Source organism: Bos indicus x Bos taurus, chromosome 19 (genome assembly GCF_003369695.1).
Source record: "Bos indicus x Bos taurus breed Angus x Brahman F1 hybrid chromosome 19, Bos_hybrid_MaternalHap_v2.0, whole genome shotgun sequence".
Lineage (NCBI taxonomy): Eukaryota > Metazoa > Chordata > Mammalia > Artiodactyla > Bovidae > Bos > Bos indicus x Bos taurus.
The window spans coordinates 51062088-51068330 of record NC_040094.1 but is presented as its reverse complement, the minus strand read 5'-3'; the positions used below and the strand labels follow the sequence as shown (position 1 = coordinate 51068330).

General features: G+C 51.2%; 1 pseudogene; it reads right to left on the bottom strand.

The window, feature by feature from the left end:
- Nucleotides 1-1735: 1735 nt before the first annotated feature.
- LOC113877408 lies at nt 1736-2892 on the bottom strand (annotated as a pseudogene).
- Between the last annotated feature and the right edge of the window lie 3351 nt (nt 2893-6243).

The following is a 6243-nucleotide window of genomic DNA, read 5'->3' as shown; positions in this document are numbered from 1 at the left end:
GAACGCCGAGAGCGTCACGTCTCCGGGGCGGCGGGGCCGCGTCCGAAGAGGGCGGGTCGACTCGGCTTGGAGGCGGGGCCTGACCTGAGAGGCGGGGTCGCATCTCGAGCGCGGTGCTAAGGGTGGGAACCACCTGACTGGGTACCCCAGCCGTGCTCCTCAAACCTCAGGAGCAGGCAGGACCCAGACTCTCACACTAACTCAAGCCCGCCCCCCCAGAAATCATGTAAATTAAGGTAAAAGAGATTTTCTTATTTTTAATTGATAAAAGGATAAGTATCTCAGTATAAATAACAATGCTTTGTGGAGTTTTTAACAGGTGTGCTGGTAAAATGTTCGCGAAAAGAGCAAAATGGGTGGAAGTGAAGAAATGGAAGTACAAATGACCCTTGAACAACGCGGGGCCACTTAACACGCAGATTTCTTTTCAAGAGTATACGCCTCGGGCCTACCTACACGACCCTGGTTGGTTAGATCCGCAGCTGCAGAACCGTAGATACCATGGATAAGAGGGAAGACTATAAATTAGACGCAGATTTCTTTGCTGTGTGAAAGGCGGGTGTCCCTAACCCCTGTGTTGTTCAAGAGTCAAGTGTAAACGAATGTCTAGACTCTCCCACCCCCACCCTCCACCTCCCCATAGAGAGAACCTCGCCACAGGGACACAGACTGCCCCCCAACCCAGGACCCACAGCTACCCACAGACACACAGCTGACACAGAACCCCCAAGGCACAAAGCCCCCTTCAGGACACGCAGAACCTCTTACAGAGACACAGGGCTCCCCAGGACACAAAGCCCCCCCCAACAGGCACCAATCTGTTCTGTATTAAAACCCAGCTTTCTATTTGTTAAGAGGAAAAACACCCTCTAACGTTTTAACAGCGTAGGCCCCAGGAAGAAACATTTCTCAGAATGCTTTTGGAATGCTGTCTGTGTCCCTGTGACCAAGTATGTCTCCACTGGGGGCTGGGCATCCAGTGAGTTGTCTGTCTTCTGAGGGGTTATTAAAGAGTTTCTTTTAAAAGATAAAACATACTGAGCAAGGCCAGGGAATTTAGCCATCAGTGGAAAAGAGTTGCACTCCATCTACCCATCAATGGACAGATAGGCAACACCAGAGAGGCAAGAAGCAAACACCAGAGCCCCTTATGTCCACGTGGATGAACATCTAATCAAGAGAGTCAATTCCTAGGCAGGTTGATAAGTCTGGAGTCCCAGAGGAGGAAGGGGTCCAGGGGTCTCAAGCAGGACAAAAGGACAGCCTTTTTTTTTCTAAACTGCTTTGTATTAGTCAGTATAACAAAGTATCTTGCTCGAGGACATGTTTCTCCTTAACAAGAACCTTCTGACTAATCTTGTTATTTTAAGAAGTATGTTGTGGGAGTGGGTCTGGTAAGACCTTTCTATTGTTAGTTCTAATCTTGCTAATTTAAGATGTATGTTGTTGGAGTGGGTCTGGTTAAAGTATATAAGGCCTTGATAAGACCAGGATTGGAGAAGGAAATGGCAATCTACTCCAGTGTTCTTGCCTTGAGAATCCCAGGGAGGGCAGAGCCTGGTGGGCTGCCGTCTATGGGGTCGCACAGGGTTGGACACGACTGAAGTGACTTTAGCAGCAGCAGCAGCAAGACTCTCTGGCCCCCTTCTGATGTCTCTGTCAGAAGCTCTTTTTTTTTTTTTTTGCGCCAGAGGCGTATCCTAGCTTTATTAAAGGGCCCACGCCACAGTCAATATAAAAACACAAAAAGTCCCATCAGTTTAATAATAAAAAAACCCAAAAAATGGAAAACTGAGGGGGCAAGGAAGAGGCCCCTGGGCCAGGGGCACGGGGAGCCCTGCTCGTGGCACCAGGCCTGGCCTCAGGGCCCCCTGGTATTGCTGTTGCTACGAGGTCGGGGTGGGGAGGGGGGCGCGGGCAGAGACTGTCCTGTGGAGCCACCGTTCAGCTGGGTCTACGACCCTTCTTCTGGGGTGTGCTCAGCTTCTGCATGCCCCGGATCTTGTCCAGCAGGCTCAGTGGGTTTGTAACAGTCAACCAGCAGCTCCTTGACCCTGGCAGCCCAGGTATCATCGCTCTCCATGTCCAGGAGTTCATCCACATCGATTTCCAGCTCCGGGATCTCCTCTTCCTGGCAGTCGTAGAGGCGAGTGAGCTGCTCCAGAATCCACTCCTCCAGGCTGAGGCGCTTCAGTAGCTCCTTACCGTCATACTTGACCCTTACGTTCCCTTGGTGCCTCACTGGGCCCCCGTCGTCCGCGCCGCCCAGGCCCTCACCTGCAGCCCCAGGGTGACTCTGAAAGTAGAGGCGGGGCCCTGGGCCGCCACTCCCCAGTCCGGTCTGGAGGCCGGGGCCGCCAACGCGTCCCTCGAGGGTCACGTGCGCGTCTGGCCCCTCCCTGCGCCGCCGCCTCCCGGACCCCACGCTAGCTCTGGGCGGTTGGCTCGGGTTAGCTCCTGAGCTCGGCTCCGGGGCACGGGCAGTGGCGGGGAGGGGGAGGGGGAGGGGGGTGCCTGGGGGCAGCTGCAGCATGCAGAGCCCCCGGACAGAAGCTTTCTCTGTCCCTTTAATAAAACTCTGCTACACAAAAGCTCTTGAGTGATCAAGCCTGGTCACTGGTCCCGAAGCTAAATCTTCCGAGATCACAAATCCGACATCATTCACTGTAAGTTATCAACATGTTGAGCAAAGAAAGCAAGTTACTGAAAAGCAGACCCACGTGCAGTTCACTCTGCACAAAGCTCAAAGCAGGCAGACTCAGGAACCCGCTGTTCAGGGATGCATACCGACCTGGATACAGACAAGTAAAACAGCACAGAACTGGCTGTGCTGTTGTGCTTAGTCGCTCAGTCTGACTCTGCGACCCCATAGACTGTAGCCAGGCTTCTCCATCCATGGGATTTCCCAGGCAAGAATACTGGAGAGGGTTGCCATGCCCTCCTTCAGGGGATCTTCCCTACTCAGGGATCAAATCTGCATCTCCCGTCTCTTCTGCATTGCGGGCGGATTCTTTACCTGCTGAACCATCAGAACTGGAGATGGTGGTTTCTCCTGGAGCAGGGTTGTCGTCTGCAAGAGGGGAGGGGCCTGTGTGGTCAGCTGAAAGACCCCCCCACCCCAAGGTTGTAAATGTGTCCCCTTGTATGGCTGAAGCAACTTTGCAGGTGGGATTACTGAATTTGAGATGGGGAGAGGATTGGGCTCTAAATGCCATCCCTTGGTAAGAGGAAGACAGGGTGTCAATGTGACCCTGGAACCCTGGAGGCAGAGATTAGAGTGGTGTGGCTATGAGCCAGGGAACAATGGCAGCTTCTAGAAGCTGGAAGAGGCCTGGAACTGATTATTTCCTGGAGCCTCCAGAAGGAGAAACCAGCCATGCCCACACCTTGATCTTAGCTCCTTAAGACTAAGGGCTTCTGACCTCTAGAACTGTGAGAGAATAAATATATATTGTAAATCACCGCAGCCAGTGATTCAGTACATCATGTAGCAGGCTGAAGACTGGCCCTCAAAGGTATCAGGTCCTCATCCCTGGAACCTGCAAATATTACCTTGTTTTGGAAAAAGAATCTTGGCTGCTGCTGCTAAGTCACTTCAGTCGTGTCTGACTCTGTGCGACCCCATAGATGGCAGCCCATCAGCCTCCCCCATTAAGGACCTGAGATGGGGAGATAACCCTGGGTTATCTGGATATGCGCTGAGAGCCATCACATGTGTCCTTAGAAGAGCAAAGCAGAGAGAGGTTTGATTCACTTAGGAAGAAGGCCATGTGAAGACGGACACAGAGGTCAGAATGATGCAGCCACAAGCCAAGGTATACCCGAGGTCACAGAAGCTGGAAGAGGCAGGAAAGATCCTTCTAGAGCCTTCAGAGAGGTCACAGCCCTGCCCACACCTTCACATCAGCCCAGTGGTACCCATTTCAGACTTGTGGCCTCCAAAACTGTGGAAGAATATGTTTCTACTATTGGTAAATTTGTTACAGCAGCCACAGGAAACTCAGAATACAAGAGCAGTAGGAAACTATTACAACAAGCAGAGGGCTTTGGAAATAAAGTTGTTTCATATGATACAGTGTTTCACTAGTAAAACAATCTAGCTGCTGCTGCTGCTGCTAAGTTGCTTCAGTCCTGTCCAACTCTGTGCAACCCCATAGACAGCAGCCCACCAGGCTTCACCGTCCCTGGGATTCTCCAGGCAAGAACACTGGAGTGGGTTGCCATTTCCTTCTCCAATGCAGGAAAGTGAAAAGTGAAAGGGAAGTCGCTCAGTCGTGTCCGACTCTTCGCGACCCCATGGACTGCAGCCCACCAGGCTCCTCCGTCCATGGGATTTTCCAGGCAAGAGTGCTGGAGTGGGTTGCCATTGCCTTCTCCGAAAACAATCTAGAGAACCTTCAAAAAGCTACCATCCTTACCCCTGATTTCTGAAGTGGACCAAGGAACAAAGATAAAATTGGGGTGGGGGCGAGGAATCAAGAAACCAGGAGACAATGCTGGCTGGCTTTGAGCTACACAAGGCACTGTTCTCCAGTAGAAGTAGGAAGTCAGCTTCTGCCAGGGCAGACAGGTGTTTTCTCTCACTGTGATGAGTCAGCTGAGTTCCTGATGATCTCTGATTGACAGCAGTGACAGCACCTCTGGGCTGCCTTGCCTAGGAAGGGTAAAGGTTGAAGCAACTACCTTCGGACCAAAGTGGACTATGGAACTTCCTCGTTGTCTCTGTCTTCCTCTCTGCAGTGACTCAGAGGCCTCTGTGCCTCGGCTGGTTCCACTGTTCTCATGGGAAAGTAGAGTGAAAGAAGCAATAGTCCACACTTGATTTCTAGACTGAGGTAGGGAAGGGACAGTAGGATTTCAAGCCAAAACTTGATGGGCAGAAATCAGCCTTATTTGAGAAGAGCAATATGTGAGATTTCAGAGATCCGAAGAAGGAGGGCACCAACCTAAATAATCCATCAAAGCTGGAACAGATGGAGCCAGACCCCGACTGTTGAGTTTAGGCTGGTTGGAGAGCAAAGGCTGGGGATCGAGGGTCAGAGGTGAGGAAGGGCAGGGCCAGCCCGACCCTCCCCAGGGCAGGGATCCCTATTGGGCACCCACTGCCTATGTGAGAGATGGCTCCCATTACTACCATCAACCCATCTGCCTGCTGCCAGCAGGAGCATCTGCAATAACAACCGCCCTGTTCTGAGGCTTTGTCAGCTTCAACCACTAGGTCAGCATATTAACGACACCCCTGGTGGAGGTTGGGGCCCCACGGGAAGAGAGGTCCAAGAGCACACTGACGACACCCCCAGTGGAAGTTGGGGCCCCGCGGGAAGAGAGGTCCGAGAGCACATTGGGAGCAGGGAGTGAACATGGGGTTCCACCCTCCTGGTGTGTTAGGGCATATCCCCTGCCCCCCATGACAGCTCGGCTACCTCCCTCCAGTTCCCCAATACATGCAGCTTCATGCTTGCTTTTCAAATCCACATTTACTTTGATGACACACTTCTCCTGCAAAGGGAAGCATCTCTATCTCCTTCTCTTTGGCAAAACAAATATTATCAAGCCCGTAATTGACATTTTTTGCAGATTCAATATTTGCCTGGATCATCTCTCATCAAAGTTGTAAACTCCGTGTCTAGGAAATTATTCTGCATTGCAGTAATTTTCACAGGGCAATTGAAGACATAATTGTACATAATACATTTTGAATCCAGACGCTTGAAAAGACAATTACAAACAGCTGGGACACAATTTGGTGTTCTTGTTTCTACTAGGGGGTGGATTTGGCCAGGGGAGAAGCCACAGGAGAAAATGGTGAAGTTTGAGAACAGTTTCTCCAGGGCTCAGTTTACATTTCAGTTATGATTTCGGGGTGCTCACCACCAAAACATGCATACTTGTACTTCATACATTCTATACCGCATGAGCCATGCTGTCATTTCACAAGTGAAGCTGTCCCTTCAGTCATCTCCGACTCTTTGTGATCCTATGGACTGTACCCACCTGGCTCCTCTGTCTATTGGGATTCTCTAAGCAAGAATACCGGAGTGGGTTGCCATGCCCTCCTCCAGGAAATCTTCCCAACCCAGGGATCAAACCGAGGTCTCCTGCATTCATAGGCAGGTTCTTTACCACTAGCGCCACTGTATTAGGGTTTATTTCACAGGAATGCCACTTTGATAGCACTTTCTACTATGAAGCATAACTTATTTTCTTGTGTGAGCCCTGGAGCTGCTATAACAGATTGCCACA